Consider the following 22,303-nt stretch of genomic DNA (forward strand, 5'->3'; position numbering starts at 1 on the left):
AACAACAACAACAATAACAAGAACCACCAAACCAAGCCACCAAACATCTAAAATTCAAGACATTAAATCATAAAATGTAATAGGGTTAGCAGAAGATTATTAAATTACTCCTCTCATCTAACAGGAGATCACACATGCTCTTATGTGTCTGACTACATTTTATGAACTTCCAAAGACAAAAACATGCTCTTCCCACTTTCCTGTGCTTCACAAGCCTCAATGCATTAATCTCTGCTAGTAAGAATGCAAGCCCCTTAATCAGCCTCATTATTTCACCTCTCCTCACACATCTTGGATCAACTATTATAATTTTCAACACTATGTTCTTCTGGGCTCTCCAATTTGGCAAGGTAATTTCGATTTGTTTGCATGTATTAAGAGCTCCAAACCAGACACAATGACTGAGCTGAATCCATTTCTACCCTAGGCTGTGCAGAGAGATTTACGTCAGTTTTAGAGWGCTGAATGACAGTGCTTTCATTTACTCATCCTGGTGTGATGTTACATTTTAAGAAATACTTTTTGTGCATGATACTCTTGATTTAAGRTCAGTTCTTAACACTCAATCTCTTTCTTCAGAACTCTCAGCCACTCCTTATCCTGTACTAGCCTATTTTCTTTTTCTTTCATTTAAAAGCAGTATTTTAAGTTTGCCCTAAATGGCTTCAATCCTGTTTTTCTCTGATCATTCTACTTTCTTGCTTCATGTTAAATTCTCCTCCAGTCTTCCAACCTCTCTGCMGTATCTCAACCTGGTATCATTTTTCACTGCAGTAAAAACATGTGTCAATGGATCCATTAGCATCCTCTCTTCTTGAAAAGAAAAACATAAAAGACTGTTSTCTGTGCTGCTGCAGCAGAACTGACTTATCTAGAACACACTTTAACAAAGAATACAGTTCAGAGAGATAGAGGAGCAATAAGCAATCYTTCAAAGAAGTATCCAAGCTAAATGTCTACCAGGATAGAAGAGCAGACTGAAGCCAAATGTTAGAACAAGAAACAGACTTTGCTGATTGTCAGACAAGGGGAAAGCAGCAAGCAAGATCATAGATACCCCAGAACCACAGAGGGACAGTACTGATAAAATGGCAGGGCTAAATCAGCAACATACCCTTCTGAAAAGGTATTTTCCATCAGGAATCATATGCTGATCTATTTAGATATGTAGAAACAGAAAATATCTATCCGAGATTTTAGGTGCCTGTACAATAAATAAAACTCAAGATATACAGGCCTTTTCCAGAGATTAGTTTATCTTGAAAAGCCTATCACAGATTAATCGAAGTTACAGAACATCCATGAAAGGAKAAGAGTTTTAGAATGCAATAAAAAATGTTGATTTGATCTTTCTCTCTTAACAAACCACAGAACAGCAGTTCATAGATGGAATGGATTAGACTAAGTGTGAAAAATTATTTGAAGGGAAAAAAAAAAGGGAAAGACGACCATGGGAACACATCTTTATATGTGAAAATAATCAGGAAAAATATATTAAMTAAGTATATGGATGAAATACAGTTTTCYCAAGCCAGACTGTGACAGCAGAAAATAATTAGAAATGCAGCTTGTTATAAAATCTGACAGGAAGCAGGAATCCAACACAATACAGAGATTGCATAATCAAATAATACAGGAAAGGTATCACCTTCCCTCTACTGCTCAGTTGTCTCAACCCACAAGCACGACCCAGATCTTACCTAAACACAAAGCTCAAATCAGCTTTCCCCAGTGCTCAATCTCCCTCAGCAGTTGAGCAATGCCTACACCAAACCACTGCCTTAACTATTGCCCCAGGCACTGCAGTTCACAGACCTGCACAAATCCTTTTAATTACCCTCCCACACCAACTAAACAGAAAAGGTGACAAGAGGTTTCATGCAGCTCTCAACCATTGTGCTTGTTCCTGCTAAAGGAAGGAACGCACCTCTGCTAAAGACAGTGACAGCATCACCACGGTTTCCGGACAAACCAAGTCAGTGGGAGCACAGAACAACAGGAAGTGCAAAACTGAGTAATTACATATGCATGTATGCATGCAGGACCTCACAAAGAAACAAATTTTAATTTACAAAACTGCAAAACAAGATACAAATTGTTATATTACATAACATCATGTACAAGGGACCAGCCAATTCTGACTGGAAATGAGGTTTTGAGAAGTCACAAAAATTCATCTACCTTTCATTCACTTTCAGAGCCTGGAACACACAGACACTACACATGGGGCTGCAGGGTTGGAGGATGGAGTGGGGGCAAGACTACTACAGACTTCCTAGTTATCTTTTCCCCTCTGAATCATTGTTTCTACTCCATATCAATCAACCATTCCTACTAACTGCAATGGCTGAGAGAGATCTGACAAGATTAGCTAAYTCTACTCTAAAGCTTTCATAGAAGCCTGCTCCTCTCCAAAGTCAAATCATCTATTCCTGGCCAGAAGGTCCCGAGAACATTATTTGAATTCCTACTTCTTTCTTTTTTAAAGATTTAATTAACCATTCATTAAACTCTTCCAATAACACAGTACTTATAGAGTTATAAGTGCACAAATAAATCAAAATAATTGAGAGCACTTTAGATATCACCAGCTTGACAACCAGTAGTGAAATTGGGTGAACTGTAAATGCATTTAATCTTCAAGAAATTTGCTTGAGCTCTTAGTCCAATTTGCTCAATTGTGAAAGTTTAAGAAATTTTCACAACTTTCTTATCATAATTAGGAATACTGATGGTAACAGTCTTTTTTACATTCGCATAAAAAAAAATTATGTTATAATATGCTCGGTTTCCAAGTACATACCCAAATTCATGTTTCAGTGAAGAACATTTCATTCTTTAAGCAACTTCTCAAAATGAAGAAAGTAACCTTTCTGCTAAGTTTTATTTAAATTTTAAAAAACACATGTCCTTGAACATGAGTGTTATAGTACTTACATAGATCTTCAAAAGCATAAGAATGGGAAGTATTAACTAGCACTGATCTGGGATAACCCAGAACACACAATACTTTCTACCCATAACAGCTTAGCTGCTTAGAACTCTTGAAAAACTTCACAGAGTAGAGTCCATGCCCAGCATCGACAGACGTACAATTTATGAGAAATACATGGAATATCTGCAATATAGACAAAAGGGGCCCAGAAATACTGCCAAAGAAATACAGAACTTTGAATGTAAGACAGAGGATACATAATAAATAAATCCACCAAAAAATTTCTCTTTCTAGAGATGAGAGGCAAAGAGGAGCAGGGAGAGAAACAGTTGTAAGGAGAAATGAAAGGTGAAACAGGTGTTTGGCTGACCCAATTTTGTCAGTGGTCTGACACGAAAGTCTGACACCTGACCTCTCTCTTTTTCAAAGTTTCCTTTTTTCAGCTGACAAGGACTTATCAACGGAAGAGCAGTTTTCAGTTGTGGAGGCAACATCACAAAAAACCAAGAAGTACTTACTTATAAGCAATAATTATTGTTCAGATTAATACTTTYGGGGATACTTCTTCCTCACTTTCATTTTGAAGCACAGGTAATTCTCTGAAAGTAGAAGAGGAAAAAGATCATTAGTTTTTGTCACAGAATCATTTAGGTTAGAAAATACCTTTAATATCAAGTCCAGCTGCAAACCCATCGCTGCCAAGTCCACCATCAAACCATGTCCTTAAGAGCCACATCCACACATCTTTTAAATTCACCCGGGAATGGAGGCTCAACAACTTCCTTGGGCAGCCTGTCACAGTGCTTGACAACTCCTTCAGTGAAGAAACAACTGTCTTCAACAAATTCTTACTTTGGGGTTCTCAAGGCATGGARTTACTACGTCATTTCCTAACAATTGTCTCACTAATTGAGAATGGCAGCTCACTACCAAACTACACGATGATTCCTGGCCATTTAACAGAAAACCAATCAGAAGCTGCACTRTCAAACTCTGAAACACCAATAAATTGGTCATTGAAAAAGCTTATTTGTGAACCTGACTTCAAGGAAAGGAATAAAAGCAGAAAATAAAATAAACAGGAAACCAATTAAAGCAACAATAGTACSAGGAATAGGAACGAAGGAGAAAATGATAAATGCTTCAGATAACTGACTTTTACTGAAATGAGAATTCTGCCAAATTAGTCTTACTTTTGAATGAAAATTAAGTGATTTTCTATTTCAAAGAGAAGCTTCAGCWGCTGTACTGTTAAATTAACAAGGTGAACTGGCAACTCTAAACCTCTCAAAAGCAGTAAATGTGATAAAATCTGAATTCTGTGTTTTCCTATTCATGTAATAAATTATTTAAAGTAATCAGCACCTACAAAGTCAGAGCCCATGAACTTCCAAAAATGGAATGCCTGGGGGAAACAGGGAGATAGCCTATTTTCACTTCTATTYAAGATTGATAGTTTGGGTATACTTTGGCAAAGGCAGCACTAAATGAAAAGGTTATAGCTTTTGCTGTGATTAAGTATCTCAGGAATTCCAACCAAAAAAACCCACTGTGTTAGTCCATGTATTGAAAAAATTACCACTGTGTTAGTCCATCTATAAAGAGTAAAATCAGGATTTTACTTTTCCAGAAAAAATAAACTAGTTCTTTTATTGTAGCTCTCATCAAATCAGTTACACTGCCTGCTTCACAAAAATGGAGAGGTGAAACTTTCAGCTGAAGGTGACTCAAGAAGCCAAGCAGAACAAAATACAGAGCCCACCTGTTCCAAGACGTAGCCCTACAGGGAACCCATCAGAGCATGGTCTAGAAGGATGGTTACTCTTGCTTTCCTATGAAGCCTTGTGATGTATCTTCTTACTCACATTACACTTACTTCATATTTGCAACCTCATTAACAAGTAGAAGTTAGTACATTATGTGAACCATACATATGGAAAAATAGATTTGGACGGATTGGCTCATGGTAAACATGAAGTGGAAACATTTACATTTMATATAATGAAATGAATTATTACTAAATTTACAAGCTGACTTGTTTGTAAGCAACAGAACTGCAAGAAGTGCCAAAAGGCCTTCCAGTCCTACCAGCCTGGGCAAATCCCCACACCCTACAGAAAGCTTCCCAAAGTTCTGAACTGTGCTAACCTAAAATATATAAAAGCACAAAGAATAAAAAAACAAAGAAAGCATGACTGGGTCTTTTTTCTCCACTAATATATCACTGCAGTAAAGWAGCTATTTAATAATTGTTAACAAAGTGGAGGAGAAAAAAAATCTATGAAGTTTCAATGTAGTTTATACCTCTGTCCCAGGGAGATTGTCCACATATTGCCAACGATTAATTGAAAAAAAATAATTAATTGATTAAATATTCACCTGTATATTTCACTGCCAGCTCTACAGTTTCAAGCAGCTGGCAGAAGTGACTGAACCTATGTWAGGGAGAACACTGCATGAGAAGAATCCATTTTATACAGCAAAACCACTTAAAACAAACAAACAACAAAACAGTAAACTGGTAAAGAAAAAGACAGGAAAAAATATTCCTTCTGTAAGCCTGAGTGAGGCTCAGAACATGATTTTTCCAGGTTTAAGAGACAATGTATGTTTCTAACAGAGAAGTAATGTAACTGAAAAACAGAACTTCATTTCTCCTACACCCATCAATCCATCTGTCTGGCAGCACTGTTAGCTGCTGGTATTAGGCAAATTTCTTTAAACAAATACGGAAAGAAAGAATATCCCACAGAAACAGAAGGAAAGCTGATCTTTTTTACATATGTAATTAAAAAATGCATATAGGGTTTTCTATATACATTTTATAATAGTTTGTGGTCTGGTTTTGTTGAGGTTTTTTTTTCTTCAGATTCCTTACTGCTAAGAGCTAAAAAAGCTGGCATATGCAAGGTATAAAGCCAAATCGTCAAAYTTCTGCACAGCGAAGCTCGCTCCCAGGAATTATCTGTTTTGCAGAGAAGTGCACAGGATTCTTTCTGCAGTTCAGTTYTGCAGAGGAGATTCTCCTTCAAACAAGCTTTGATTACCACAGGTTTGAGGACATACAGTTGTTCAATGGAATTCCACTTTCGATCAAGCAAGATCCTCAATATTTCTCAAAATAAGCATAAAAGATTTCCTCACACTCGTTCTTCTTTGTTACACAGTACTGTACCACTCTGACCTTGTTCTAAGAGTACACCATTTTTAACAGTAGAAATAACAATTAGGAACAAAATTCAGTATCACTAAGTGCCTATCCTTTAAAGAACAAAATATAAAATAGTTGCTACGAGGTATAAAGTCCTTTCATCATATTGAAATTTTCACACATAACGGTTTCTCAAGGCACAAACTCAGAACACTACAAAACTGATGCMCTACACAGAACAGTACACAATCTGATGACTTCTTTCATGGACATATAAAGGGCCAAATGAAGAACTAAGTTATAAAATAACATTCCAAATATAAACACATTTTAACCTATCCACTTGCCAGAGGAAGGTGACTCAGAAGGTAATAAACCYATGTGGCACTGCACAATTCTCAAGTTCTTTCCTGCTCCCCTCCTTCAAGACACACTGGCCCATGTTGACTCATGTTTCCCTTTCATTTACATGGCCCTGGTTGTTCAGTGTCTGCAGCCCTACATTTTTCTCTTTACAAAGTTTCATGTATTCTAGAGTGACACTGCTAATACATTACACTATTGCATGTGTAGTGCAAATTTGGGGAAAATTTGGAAAAACACTTCAAGCACTGGACCTCTTTTAGTTCTCTCAAATCCAGGAAAACATATGCTTCTTTTCCCCAGAGTTCCACTTTTTCTCAGCCATGTGAAGTGCCATCTGTGCTTCCCAGCCTGGCAGGCTAAAACTTTGCTGTCATTCAAATCACCAGTGAGCAAATTAAAGGCAAAGACTGTCCTCTTTAATAAAATAACAAGACTTACAAATGGCAACCTAGATCACAGCTCCAAAGTAATGAGTGGCAGGCGTGGGTAGTTAAAGGGTCACAGGGAGGAGAAGGTGGCAAACACTAAAATATCTTCAGAGCTTTCTTGTAAGCTTCTGCTTCTCAGTAAAATAACAAAAGAACTATGGGAATAAAAATCAGGGTAGCTGGAAACCTTTGAAAGCAAACAAAAATAAAGCTCAATTGACACAACAGATTTAATGAGGTACTCCATCCTGTTAGAGGGCATACTAGGCTCAGGGAGTACAGATATATAGGATGGTGCAGGAAATCTTGTCTTGAACATCTTAAGACTATTATATATGTTCTGAAATTCAGAATGCAATAGAAGCTAAACACTCCACATAACATTAGAATGAAGAATTTACAGTGAAGAAATAAACAGGAAAATGCAGACCTTCTATAAAYTACCAAACCAGAAAATTTAAGTGGATAAGGGAGTAGGAGATTGTTTATTTCTTTATCTCAGTTGTGCTGAGATTGGGGTTTTCTTGTTGTTGTTTGGTATGGGGTATTCTTATTCTACACAGCTAGCAGAATTATTCAAAGCTTAAGATTTAATATTAATGATTCACAGTGTAAGCCTTTAGGAAAAAGATCACAAMTAAAACTGAGTTAACTTTTAGCTGGTAACTGGCTTGACTATTGTCTTTACAAAAGTTAACCTTAAAGGTTACATCAATATATTAATGACTAAAACTCTCCTAGACACTGAAATGCAAATCATCACGTCAGAACGAGTCCTGAAATACTTTTGATAAAGGCCAACTGCACTCTTCCAACCTCTGGGAACAATCTGAGGGTTATCACATGGCTGGGAAAACTTCCAAATAGTACTGYGCACACAGCTACCTGTTTTAAGGCTGGAAGATTAACAGAAAGGACAAATCTCAATCTGTGCCAGCTGTCCTCACTAACAGACAATGGTACACTTTATTAGCGATGATGCAGTCCAAAGGGATTTGAAATCTAACCAGCTTAAGGAAACTAAAATTAAGTGCAGATAAAGTCTGGATCGGAAGAGCACACGTCTAAAAACCAGTCAAAAAAAAAAATCGTAAAAAAAAAAAAAAAAAAAAAAAAAAAAAAAAAGGAGAAAGTAATAATCTTTAGAAATTTGACCAAAAGAATGAGAAAATTTAAAGGCAAGAAAATTACATGGAAGAAACACTCTCTTTACACACAAGCTAATGAATGTAAAGACTAGAAAGAAGTCAGGAAAGTCCAATTAAGAAAGTTGTTAAGTGGGAATACAGTTAACATGAAGAAGAAATAACAATCCACAAGCCAAAATACTAGCACAACCYGTTCCTTTAAAATGAGGTCAAGAAACAAAATTAAAAAAAAATAAACCTGGGTTTGAATTTGAGGAAGGAAATTGTTGGTTCAGTACAGCCTCATGATTATTTGTTACCAGTTGCAGTAATTAGTTCAAAAGAGAAAGTCTATCCTACCAAAAGACAAGGCTATGAACAATGTTTGATAATCCCAGGAAAAAACAAAAATCAGCAAGGTTCATAGAAGACAGTACCATACATGTCACTGAAAAACAATTGTGATGTTGAAAACACAACACAAAGGAACATGGCTGTAAGCTAATTAAAAAAAACGTACTTACTCTAGTTCATATTTATATAAAAAAGCTAGAGGGCCTTGCTAATAATTTTGAAGGATCATTTTAAATTGTGGAATTGAATTCATCTTATCAGAGTTCTGACATAAAGCAAAAAAAGTCTTTTAAAAATTAAAAAATATACTCCTTACTATCTACTGCAAATASCAGCTACCCCTACAAATACCATTACTCATGTCTTTTACAGCCAGATATTTTTTTTCTATTTTGCCTTATATGCCTCACTCTTTTCCTTCTTCTTTTCTTCCTTCTTAAAAAGCTACGTTTTTTTAAACCTACTCATAGTGAGCACATGGTCTGATTTTGCTATGGAAATTATACTAGGAATTCATACATAGTTTCATCTTTCCTTTTAAGCTTTTCAAACAAGAACCAAACAAAAATCTTAGCACTTTATTCCAAAGTCTATCATCGATCAGCTTGAGTGCCTCTGCTTTTATTAACAGACTGGTCAAGTAGCAGTACATTAACAAGATTGTGGTCAACCTCACTGCTGTGACTCAGAACCATAGCAGCAGCTGTGCAGATTTCAAAGACAGTATCAATTCTGTACTGCTACCATTGCCCCTCTGTGGGAAGGCTAAGAACAGATGAAAGCAGTGTTCAGCAACCAGGAAGCTGAGAAAAAAGGAAGACACAACACTGCTTCCCTTGAGGAGACAGCGGTGCAGYTTCATGTTTATCAGACACGGTAAATGTTCATGTTTATCTGACAGGTTAATCAAAGGAAAATCTTCAAACAAATGCCAAGAACACTATCAAATTTGAGATCCTGGCAATTAAGAACAAAGAAATGGTCAGGCATTTTCARTAACAAAATCTGAAAGACCTTCCTGCAATGTCTGTTAGGTGCCTGATCATGAAAGAAGCTGAAAATTTGTATTAAATACAATTCCATCAATATGAATATTATACAGAAAACCCATGCAATTTGTATCATTCAGTGCAACATAAAATGCCTTTGAATATATTGCTTGATACTATGCACCAGGTTTTATAGAGCCTARATGTTAGGGAAAAAAACAAGTACTAGTAACTAGAGTACATTTCATTTTAGAGAGGTTTCAGGTCTTTTAATTTGCTTGTATTTGAAAAACTTTAGACATCTTTTCCTTAGCAGGCTTCACTACAAACAGACTAAAATAAGAGACTATTAAGAGACTATTCCTTCAATGTATGCTTCAAGTTTCCTCTTGAAGTGGCTGCTATTTTCCTATCTCCCACTTTTACTAYCCATTAGCCAATCTTGCATTACTTTCTTACTTCTCCTTTCATGCCTAATTTATAAAGGAAAGTTTTAGAAAATTATACACATGTCCTTCCTACTTAGGGATAAAAAGCAAACATAATTTTTAAAAGTTACATGTTCATTTCAATCAAGTCGAATTTTCTGTTTCTCTTTCAGTTTATAATGTATGAAGGACAGCAGACAGACACTGCAATGAATTTACCATGGGTTAAAGGCACTATAAAAAAGTGTTTCATTCATTACTAGTAGTAGTCATTCATTACAGTAGTAAGTCAGGTTTCCCTACACTACCCAATGACTTTGGTACAAACTTCCCTACAAGACCCATATAAAATATAATCTAGTATAATTATAGAGTTTTGTATATATATATATATATATATATATATATATATATATATATAATATGGATATGTTTAGTCTATACCTAGTTTTCAAACAGCAAAGAACTTTAAAAATTGTACCGAGCATCACTTCTGTTTTCCTTTATAACACCAGCTTCACTGAACCACAGATCACCCTTTTGGATCAGTCAGGAGACGCTGACAAACACCAGGCAAAGAAAACAAGGCAGTACTCAAACCCCAAGAGACACAGATTCATGAAAATGGGGTTCCTGCTAAATCCTGGTCCCAGTAAGAGACCAGCAGGAAAGGGAAAGGTACTACATGGAAGAACTCTGGGAAGCATGAAAGACATTGAGACAATGTTAAAATCTTAGGCCTGATRTAAAAGCAAAATTTGTAGCAGCTTYCWYTGTACACTTAGTTTTACAGAGATACAGTTTGACATCAGTGCTGTCCATCATTGAACTCATTAGAGAGCCTACTGGATAAAGAAGTCACTACATTTCACACATTTCCATCAGGAAATAAAAGTCTAAAGCTGAAGAAATGCAAGATAAAAGACAGATGAGAGAGAAAATGTTTTGTTGAAGCTCAAAATGCACCCTCAAGAACTAATGACTCTGCCTTCCACGTACCTTTTCTCCACACACTATACGTGCTGTCACCAATTACACACAGGTAATTAGTGCGGTTAAGGGAAGACAGACACATGTAATAATACAAGTGTCATTAGAAATCAGTWCAAATGACAATATTCCATTTTGGTTTACCATGGATTATTTAAATACTGTCACGTTGTATTTTTTTATGTTAGCACATACTAACTGCACACCTGGGACGATCCTTCAAAGTAACAGTAAATCTTCACACAACATATCCAAACACAGCTGAAGGATTCTCAGRTGGGAATCCACAGTTCACAGCACTTTTTTTATCTACAATCACGTTTGACCTAAGAATTTTTTTAAAGCCATATTCTAAGGACCTTGAGCRCTACATACACTTCAACACCAGGTGATGTCAGTTAATAAACATCATATTAACATGGTATTTTCAAGCAACAATCAAGAAAAGAATTGTCTAAATGAGCATTTCAATTGCTTCCATTTCACAATGCTTATGATTTCAAAAAGAACAGTTAAAACTAAGAATTTTTATTATAATATACGCCTGAACCAGATAAACAACCAGTTTCATTGTGGTTGCTTCTGCCAAGGAAGGTAAGAAGTTAAATATTACACAATTGCAGAAGACTTCAAGAGAAAAGCCACTAACAAAAGGTTATTGGTCTAAAGATTCCCTATTTGCTTATGACTTCAAGGAGCTCTTGCATAACAGAATGGGACAGAGAACATTAAGTACACAAGAAGTTCTTCACTGTCCTAGAAGTCAGATCACAATAAACCCCTTTAAGAAACAGAAAAACTGGCTAAGCATGTTTGATTTGCAGTTGCCACTGAGTTATACCCACTATTTACAAAATTTCTCAGCAGGAAACAATTTTCATGCACAYCCACAATGCACCTTTGCTGTCTAGCACAGTATGACCATATTGTAGCATTCCACATCAGTGTCATGAGAAAATRTATTTAAATGAAAATTTAGTGACTGTGAAAAAAAATGTTTCTGTGTTTATATATGCTATGTAAACGTGAAGAAAGTCAAAGTGACTGACTCAGRGTCAGCTGTTCATGCAGCTTCAAGACAGCACTCTGAAATAAACAAGACACAATTCCCCGTACTATTTTTCCCACTTATTTTCAAATATAACCACGTAATTGATACCMTGGTTAACATTTCTGATGGGACACTAAACCATCACATCCATTTACTAGCACAGACTTTTTAAAACACAAGAAATTAGTTATAGGTTGGAGGCTGGTCTASTGAAAGGAGTCCCTGCCCACACCAGGGGGCTGGAACTGAATGATCTTTAAGGTCTCTTCCTACACAAACCATTTCATGACTCCATGACATTCAGGATATCATACCAATGCCTTAAGCAACATGGCATGACTTGAGAATACCTGGAAATCTGCACTATATTGTACCACAGTCAATTTTATRCTCGCCTTCCAAATCTCTCCTCTAAAGGCTCTCCACCAGAGAAAGCAGCATGTTATTTAAGCAACACTAAACCTGAAATCAGACAGGCCAAAGCACTACACAAGGGAACCCCAAAGTTAACATATAAAAAAGAACCTATCAAAGATCAGATGGGACAAGAGGGGAGAGAGGGAATACACACCACATCAACAAAAACTGCAGATAAAAAGGACTTACCCATTTCCTAATGACAACTGATGTCAACTTGACATGAAAAGTTGGATAAAAGGGTATTTTAACCACAGGTGAAACCAACAAAGGGGACATGCACAGTTAACCAATCCACTTAGCAGGCATATAAATGTGACAGCTCCCCTACTATTCCTGTAAAGAATGAGCAAGCCCACCCCAAAGAGCCACAGCATTCCAAGAGCAAACCTGAGATTGATACAGCTGGAACAGTAAATGTACTCACAATCTGCATAAGAATATGTGCCACAAAAGGCACAGTCTTGGAAGTCTTAACTGAAAATACAGTTGGCCACAAAATTGTGACTGTCTCTGCAAAGCAGGGACAGCAGGATCTGCTGCAGCACTTCATGAGACAGTGGATTTGGAAGTAAGCAAAAAATCAATGCTCTCTAAAACACTATTTCAAACTCATTCTTCGGAAAGTCTACAGTCAAAACATCTCTGGTGAAGAGATACCAGCATATCCTGTTACATCTCAACACATGGCTTTATGACCTTACTGTCAGATTTCAGTACTTGGGATATTTCCTATTCTTGTCCCAATAGCTTGAAGCAAGTAGACATRGGTTCAGTGTGCCTAAGGATAAACTGCAAGTGATCTTGTGCACACATACAGAAGGGTATTAAGAGCAAGCAACTGAATACAGACCATGTTTTCTCAGCTCTTCTGTAGACACAGAATCTGCAGAATTATTAACATTACCTATGCATGACACTGCAGTATGTTGTACAAGAAAACCAAACAAGCATTTTAATTTATGCTGATCTCTCTGTATATGTACAAATATAATAAATATATATATATATATAATTTGTACACATCATATGTATGCCTGGCTCCTTGAGAGACCCAACATTTCCTTGTTCTAGTTATACTGAATCCCTCATCCTGTAAGAGCACTATCCATTGTAATTAGGTGAGGAAGGATGAAAGTGCTTTCTCACATGCATTACAGGGATCCTGCTGCCACTGAAGAAAAAGAAAATCAGAAAAAAAAAATCAACAACCTGCTAGGGAACATCCCCTGCTCCCTAGGAAGAACACACAGCATATGTAAGCTGCCATATTACCAAAATTGCCATCCATCTTTATGGCATGGCAGAGCAAACTTCAGAGTATTGATAACTAGTCCAGCACCACCTCACCTGAAGTTACAAGACAAAAAAAAGTTGCAAAGAGAATGTCTAGCAGCTCAATCCAAAATCCAGATTGCTGAGTAGGCATCTGCAAAGAAGAACAACTCAAGGAGAACACCTTTCAGTGCCACTGAATGCCTCCAGTGGGCTGCACGAGGAAAAAGGTGTAATTCATGCTGTCCTAGCTAAAACACCCCAAGCAACAAACAGATCAAAAAGTCAGATGTTGTACTGTTAAAAAACAAATCCCAAGATAACTGTGARACAGATTTAGCTATTGAGCAGAAATGTGAAGACATGCATCAAGAAGACTGTAAACTGTGAACAAGTCATTCTAAACCCCAGACTACAGAAAAAGGAAGGGCTGAGACTATCTAAGAYATGACACAATACTACAAAGGTGTCTCACTGAAACCCTCAAAAGTAAGGAAAACAATTAACTTATGCTTGGTTTTTAGTTTTTCTCCTGTGAATTCAAATCTGGCCCTAAATAAGGAACAAATACTATCGAGGGTGGGGAGAAGAGAGTGTCCATCAACAGATTACATCCACATTAGATGATTGCATCCTTGAGAGGGAACAGTTTTTGCTGTTGCGGTGTGAGCACCGATTGCCAAACAGAGGAARTTGTTTAGCAAACACCCAAAAAGAGACAAAATGTCAGCTAAGTACAGCATATCTGAAACCTGTGTACATATTTCGGGTATACTACATATTTTATCATCATAAATAGAGGCACAGAGCTAAAGACAAAGATTCCAGCAATCTGAAAGCTCACATTCTGATACTTGGTCAAACGAAATTTCCTTAGAGGCAAAGCATTTAAAGAAGAAATTTCTGTAATTGAATACACCAATAGTTTAAACAAATATTTTTTAAAACGTGTTGTATGAACTCTTCAATAAACAGCATGTTGGATAAATATTTAATACTTAGTACATACATGCAAAGAACCACCTTCAAAAAATAAACTTCAATAAGTTTAACAAATATACTGTACCCATACAAATCAAACTTGAAAAGTTACTGTGTCACTGTGCAAACAAATTATGGTGAAGTACAACATAAGTAATACAATAAACTAAAGATGAACACTGGGAGGTTATTGGAAGAGAATTCCTACTGCTCCTTTACAAAACCTTTTGTAAGAGCAATGCTTTGAAGAAAGAGTTTAACTCACAGCAAGTCAAAATTGATGTCCGTAAGATATTCACAGCAATGTTCCACAAGCTTCTAAAGAGTCWGTAGCATGCAGAATTAATAATGTCATGGTGATATTTATTGCTATTAACTGTCTCACAAAGAAATTCTCTAACATTACAGAAAATTATTCATCTTGCTACTAYAAGATTTTGAAGCAAACACATAATGGAAGCACCTCCTAAAAAGCTTTTACATTCGGAATATTGCTACCACAAAACRATTGCAGCAGCACAAACTTCATCAAGTTCTAGAATGACCAACAGCTTAAGTGTTTATTTTTAATGTGTTACAYATTCTGAAATTATGCATATTATGCTTTATTAATATCTAATATTTGTGGGAGCTAAATAGAATGGTTGATTCACTTGTAACTGTGCTTTGCTACAGAAATCACCATTTGTTTTAGGGAGAATACCTACAGAGTACAGGTTAGCAAATACAAAGAAAGAGGCAAAAAACTCAGAAAAAGATCATTCCTCAAGTAACACCTCATCCTTGAATAACAAAAATAAAAAACAAATTTTAAATATACATATACACCCAGCCTGTTATTTAACAGCAGTTCTCTGCTACAGACAACTCTTCTGATTTGAAGACTTTAAGCCAAAAGTCTTCCAAAATAGTTACTGAGTTTCTTGCATCTTAGGACTGCTTCTCTTCCTTTATTTATTCCCCACCCTGAAATGTGACAGGGGAGGGAGAAAAAGAAGAGGAAGAAACAATCATGTGAGGGAACTAGTATATAATGTTTTCGGGTGGGGGGGAAATAAGAATTGATTGCAACTGATTTAACAGATGGTCAGAAAATCACCACCTAGACATGATGCATTATGAGCTGYATAGTATGAATTTACATACTTATCATGACAAATGACCAAGAGAGATCACCTATTTTTAAAGCTGACAGATACTTCCTTGTAGAAGAATCATTTTTCAGTTTAAGCYGACAAAGGCTTTTCAAGATGCCCCATTCTGTGCCAGGTGCCCATGTCAAAGCAACTACAATGTTTACATGGTATGCAAAACATATTTTTCCTCCTTCCAAGGAAAGCTACATAAAAACACACTTTTGCCTCATTACAAAGGGCTATTTTTCTTTAAAACATTTAATGACTTGTATGCTTTAAGCTCCACATGTATCTTTCTAAGAGACAGCAAAACGCTTACCCTGACATACAAATGATGCTTTTGTCAAGCTCACTGTAATGTTACTGTTACTGATGTTGTTTTGATATGTTGCAACTGAGCCACCTACATATTCTGYCTGTCCTTATTCCGTTCCTCTATAAGGCTTCTGGGAACTAAAGATCCRAGTTGTAGACTCACAGGATAATACAGCTTGGAAGGAACCTCCACTTGTCCCTCAGTCCAATCTGCTGCTCAAATTCAGCTTTGAGATGMAAGTGGATTGCTCAGCTTTACCTCTTGGGTTCTGAAAACCTCTAAGATAGAAGCTACACAACTTCTCAGACCAACCTCTTGCACAGCTTTACTACACCCATGGAAAGAAAGTTTTTCCTTATATCTGATCTTTTATGTCACTTTGTATTGGGTCTGACTGAGATGGAGTTCTTTTTCTTCGCCTTAGCAGCCCTCACAATGCTGTGCTTTACACTGGTAGCTGGAAACCATTCTATGACTCTGTGATTCTGCAGATGATCAGAGTGCTGTGTACCAGGWCCCCAGGCTTCTCCAGCAGAGCTGCTTTCCAGACTATACCACTGCAAGGTGCTCCTCCTTCCCAGGTGTATGACTTTGCAATTGTCCTTGAATAAAGCTCCAGGTGTGCCTTGTGTTSACAGGGACAAAGTCCCTCTGACTGGCAGCCCCATCATCAAGCACAGCAACCATCCCCCCTCAATTTGCTGTCCTCYGCTCAGCACAAATCCCTGCAGTACCCCTCATTACCAATCTCCCTATGYGACACATTAAGCACTCCTTTCTGAGTCCACCCATCCAATCAGTCTTTTATATCATCRTACAGGTCTCCATCAGTCTGCAATGTCCAAATCTGGATACAAGAATACTGTCGGAGACAGAGTTGAAAATCTTGCTAAAGTCCAGGAAAATGAAATCTACCACTCTTCCCTCATCCAAACATTCACTTTACCTTAGAAAGCAATCAGCCTCATCATGCATGATTTACCTTTGACAAGTTCATGACAATTATTCCCATCTTCTTGTGACCAGAAATGTGCTCCAAGAACACCCACATCCTTACTTTCCCAGGGACAAAAAGGAAACTACCCAGTTCGCAACTCTTTGGGWTGTACTTTGGCCTTTTTTGGAGGGTGCAATATATGCATTTGTTCAGCCATTGGAAGGCTCTTCTGGTATCCAGAGTCTTCTGGTATCCAGGATTTGAGTTCTCTCAATGATCCCCACCATTCCCTCAGCCCCYGCTGGCAGCTCCTCTCCTCAAACCCTTCTTACTAAGGGCAGAGGCCTGGGAGACCCTGCTGGCAATGACTCTCCAAGGAACAGAGGGCATAGGGTACCTCAGCCTTATCTGTAGCCACTGTCACTAAATGACATAGAACTTTCCAAAAGAAGCACACATTTTGCTTGTTCTGCTTTTCACCACTCAAGTACTAGAAAAAAATCTTCTTGCTGCCCTTGATCTCCCTTCCAAGTGTCATCTCTAGGTGAGCATTGGGTCTCTTAATATCACCCCTATACACCAGGACAATTTTTCTSAATTTCTCCTTTGTAGCCTGTCCCAGCTGCCACTGTTTGTATATCCCATTTTTGCACTGCAGCTCAGAGGTGAGTTCCCCATAAAGGCAAGATCATCTCTTGATCGGCCTGCTTGTTTTCCTGACTATCAGGATTGACCACTGGCAYCTCAGCTTATTCTCAGTGATATCCCTGCTGGATCCAACAAGCATGAAAACAGAAGCTAYCCACATGAACAAAAGGGTGGAAAAGAGAGGAACCAATAAAATCTGAGTAAAGAAGGAACTGAAGTGTGGTAAAAAGCTGATACAGTGAACACAACCTTGAGTTTGAGATACAGACCAAGTCTGAGACAGGTAGAAAAGGAAAAAAAATTCAGATGAGGGGAACCAGGAAGAAGGAACAGAATGAAGCACAAAACTGAAGGTGGAAAACTACAGAAGACAGAACAGGAGCCAATGGAAATACACAACACAGAGAGAACAGATCCTTTTTATGATAGAGAACTGGATGTGAAACTGAGGATAGAAGACAGAAACCTGAGACCAGCAARCAGGAGTGTGAAAAGCTGGAAAGGATTCAAACAGTGAAAGAAACTGGGATAAACAATTTATCAGTTCGAGCCTCCATGCACAGCAGTTCTGGATCTCAGATAAGAAGCCCTTTAGCGAGAAACAAACTCTTTACTTTGGGAAAATAGGATTGTGATAAAAATTTCAGAATAGGGCAAAGAAGATGCCCTATTTACTTCTAGACACAAAGATATCACACAAGGAATAAGAAAACAAACCAGCATCCAAAAGAACATGCTCACTTCCAGAGCCTGGAATAGAACCCAAGATTCCAGAGTTTCACCTCTACTTTCAAACACTTAAAAATCTCAGAAAACAATACATGGACAATATCATCTGGTCCACAGCTGAATTACAAATTACTAGGATCACACTGTCAGCCAAGCTCAAGTGGCGCAAGTCTCGTGGCAAAATAAACAAATTTCAGCATTTGAAAATGCARTATACATGTTAGTCATATATGTTGTCCCACAGGACAGAGGGTTTCCTCCTGTCCATCAGGCTTGCTGACTTTTTTTTTAAATCTAGAATGTTGAACATTTTGGATATGTGCAAAGAATTTCATGGAGCTTTAAACAGTTGACTATCAAAAACCTAACCCTCAGTTCAAAAGAAAATATATAGTCACATCACAAAAATTAAAGGTTACTTGATCTTGTTCTCTGTGCCCTTGTGCCCAAAGTATTCTTGCTGTGTTACTGAACAAAATTTTAGAAAAAAAAATAAACAACATTGTATTATATAAGGACCTTGCCATATGCACCACAAATGTTGGCAAATGTGTTGTTAACAAGACAGGTATTGCAGGAAAAAAAAAGAGGGAATTAATATTGTCCTGGAAAATTTTATTTTCTTCTTGTTTCTTGCACATAATCTTWAAAMYWAAAAAAAAAAAAAYMCATTAAAAATTCCTAAAACTTTTAATGAGCAACCCACTCTACATCAAAATGACGGAATTAGTATCTGTAAATACAGATCTAAGTATTTATACTTGCAGTCTAAATCAACACACACCATATTACAAATCAAGCAGTGAGGTCTATTCTAGATATGCATTCATGGATCCCTGTTGAGGGGTTTATTAAAAACAACAAAGAAAAGGCAGATTATTGTTAGCAAATTAGACCTTTATGGGAAAACATCTTAGAACACATAAATCATTAAAACACAGATAGATTTTTGAAAAATCATACAATAAAGGTCCTAAATTGGATAGCCAACACAAAGGAATACATAATATATCTCAGGAGACTTATGTGAAAATATTACTAGCAAAACACACAGGCACTAGAGACTGAAGGTAATGAAAAAGTAAAAGAGGAAATTAAGAAGGTACAGTATAAGCAGCACATAAACAAACAGCAAGGCCACACATTATTTGATACCAAGAAAAAGGATTCAATATCGCACACTGAACACCATCTATGCCATTCTCTGCTATATACTGAAAGCAACATTGTAGGRAAAAATGTAACTTTTAACCCTCCATTTACAGACCACATTACAGTTCTTACCAGAATCTCTATTCTGGCATTTCATGATTTATAAAAGCTTGACCTTGCAACTTCAAAGTTCTTTGGATACCGGGTTTTTTTTGCACAATAGCAAAAGACATACTCTATTTCCCTAAAAAACTTACACCTCACTTCACTTGCACATTATTTTCATCATACAAGAGATGCATATTAATGCAATCATACATAGCACGCATCATCTACATTTGTTTTCCTTATTGTATTAGAAGCATATTCTATGCCCAAACAACAAGCTTTTGAACGAGCCCAGAAAAYAAAGTCACATTTGCTTTGACACTAGCTCCCCCTCCAGACCAGCCTAGGATTATAGTAATGACTTTTTATTTTAATTCTGACTCTCCAACAAGATATAAACGCTCAAATCCAAACCTTCTTCATCTTTATCCATCTAAATGTCAATGAACAGACTGATCTGACAAACTATAAATAAAATTATCATTTATTATTTTTAACTGTGCATACATCCCAAGCCAGGGAGAATAATTTGGTTTAGAAAAGATCTGACAGAGAGCACCTCTTCCATACAGCCACACCAAGACAGATATGGACCAAAAATAAAATYTTTACACTATGAATGGTCTGCAATATTTGTAATACATAAGCATTCAGTTATACAATCAACTCTCTATTTGAAGTCTCAATAAAGCGATCATAAGCCATATGTCAAACCAAAAGAAAGCCCCTACGTGGTTTAGTACAACCTTTACTGATTCACTTGAGGTGAATTAGCTCCATTTCTACTCCAGCCAGCATAGCTAGTACGTTTTTTGTTCTCGTTCAAGCTAGAATTGGTATTTTTTCAGTTGTTCAGCTAATGAAACTGCCAAAATTTTTAACAAATGAAAACAAAGGACTAAAAGGGAAAGAAAATCACAACTTCCAACTGACCTTCTGTATTTCCCAGCTGTCAAATGTCCTGGCAGCTACATCTTTCAAAGAGTGAATTTGCCTGATTCAACAATCCAAGTTGTTCCTGCCTCTCACTCATTTTTGAGCTTCTCGTTCAGATAATATGAATAATTAATTACATTTTCAACTTTGAAAAAGGTTGTTTTATTACATGTCGTTGGGAAAATATGCAAATTTTGCAATATGCTAGTCAGCCAGCTTAAGGCACATATACATATCAAACCCTAACAAGCATCAATAAAACTTTGGCAGTAGGCATACCTGCAACAACCGGAGAAACAGACGCTACTGGAAATACATCAAAGCATAGTCACCAAATCCTCATAACTAGTTTTCTCTAATAATGAAAGGAATTGTAACAGCGTCMTCTGTAAAAGCACCCCAAGCTCCACCAGCACAGGCAATGCCGGCAACTTAATTGCTTTTAGAGTTCAGACTTTTCTGAAGTTTTCGACAACTTGTAGTGCAAAATTACTTGGAAAAATAAACAACATGAATACTATAAAGTCATGAAACTCTTTCACGCTCACTCTTTCTGAAGCACCTACTCCATTAACTTGCAGGCCTAGACATCAAGAGCCTGCACTGTGGCATAGAAAGAGTATGTGTGTATACATGTACACGTGTACACTGAAACATACAACTTTCAGCTGATGTGTATGTTTCAGTATACAAACACAGACACTGAGCAAGAGGYGCCAAGTGCTAACACAAGATCGCAGATAACGTAGAAGAATGTCCTGGACACAGGGCTGCTTTCCACATCCACGTACACACAGCATGTGCATCACAGTGTACCATGTGTGCGCTGAGGACAGCGGGTGCTGCCCCGAGCAAGTTACACTCTTTCAACAAGCAATTTTCCAGCTGACGTCTTTGCCCATAGGCTTSTTGGTAGAGCCTGCACCGCGGCACTATCGTTCCTCCTCTCGTACCCTCAACCGGGAGTTTCTGAAAGCAGAGGGTCACAGYCTGGTCTTTGCAGAGCATCAAGAGCACAGTGCGCACTACCTGAATACACGTGTGAAAGACCTGAACACACATCAAGCACTAACTCGCCCAGGGGTAAATCGCCAGAGCCTTACCAGCAACAGGATCCATGACTAAAGCACTTAATTGTGCCGAAATACAAGAAAGGTCGCCGTGGGAAAAGCCCCAGGCAACAACCCCAGGCAGCCGCCTAAGAGAAGCACTTCCTCGAGCTACCAGGCGGCCCTAGAGCTGAGGTCCGTCCTCAAAGCCCACGTTTCCCGTGTGTTTCTCCCTGCCAAAACCAGGCGTCCCCTCGGGCGGCCGCAGTTCCCGGGACAAGGAAAGTTGGAGGCCGCCCCCCGCGCCCTGCGGCGACACGCTCGGGACGGCGGCAGCCGCGCTCCGCGCTGCGGGAACCCCGCTGTCCGCGCCGCGCCCGGGGCAGCGCCGTACCCGGGGCTGGCACGCATCTCCCTCCCGGGCCCGGCTCGGCCCCGCCGCCGATGGTGATGCCCCGGCCGCCCGCCGAGCCGGCCTCCCCTTCGTYCGCCGCGCTCTACCGGCGGCCTCAGGCCCCGCCGGCGACCCCCAGGTGAGGGACCCCACGGGGACCCCGGCACACGGCGGGGACCGGCCCCCTCCCCGCCATCACCACCCCGGCGGCGGCGGTTGCCGAGCAGCGCCCGAGTCGCAAAAGCGGCGGCGCCAGGCCCGGGAAAGGGATGGGGAGAGCTGGCCGGAGCAGCCCCGTCTCGCCTCGGTACCCGCTTCCCCGCCGCCGCGGCTGCCGCTCAGCCCCCGCATCCCCTTACCCGAGTGCCGGCGCCGCCGGCGGAGCCCGCGCTGCCGTGCCGCGGGT

At 38.5% G+C, this 22,303-nt stretch overlaps 1 long non-coding RNA gene across 1 annotated transcript in view; it reads right to left on the reverse strand.

Annotated features, from left to right (window-relative positions):
• LOC130572331 (uncharacterized) overlaps positions 1 to 22,303 on the reverse strand; it is a 48,821-nt gene extending 26,518 nt beyond the window's left edge. The window contains exons 1-2 of the long non-coding RNA XR_008965208.1: positions 22,257 to 22,303; positions 3,454 to 3,534 (exon numbers count right to left, since the gene is read on the reverse strand). This is a non-coding gene — a long non-coding RNA (uncharacterized LOC130572331). The remainder of the gene's footprint in view (positions 1 to 3,453; positions 3,535 to 22,256) is intronic.

This window comes from Malurus melanocephalus, unplaced genomic scaffold (assembly GCF_030028575.1).
Source record: "Malurus melanocephalus ecotype Western Australia unplaced genomic scaffold, MMel_1.1 scaffold_2, whole genome shotgun sequence".
Classification (NCBI taxonomy): Eukaryota; Metazoa; Chordata; class Aves; order Passeriformes; family Maluridae; genus Malurus; species Malurus melanocephalus.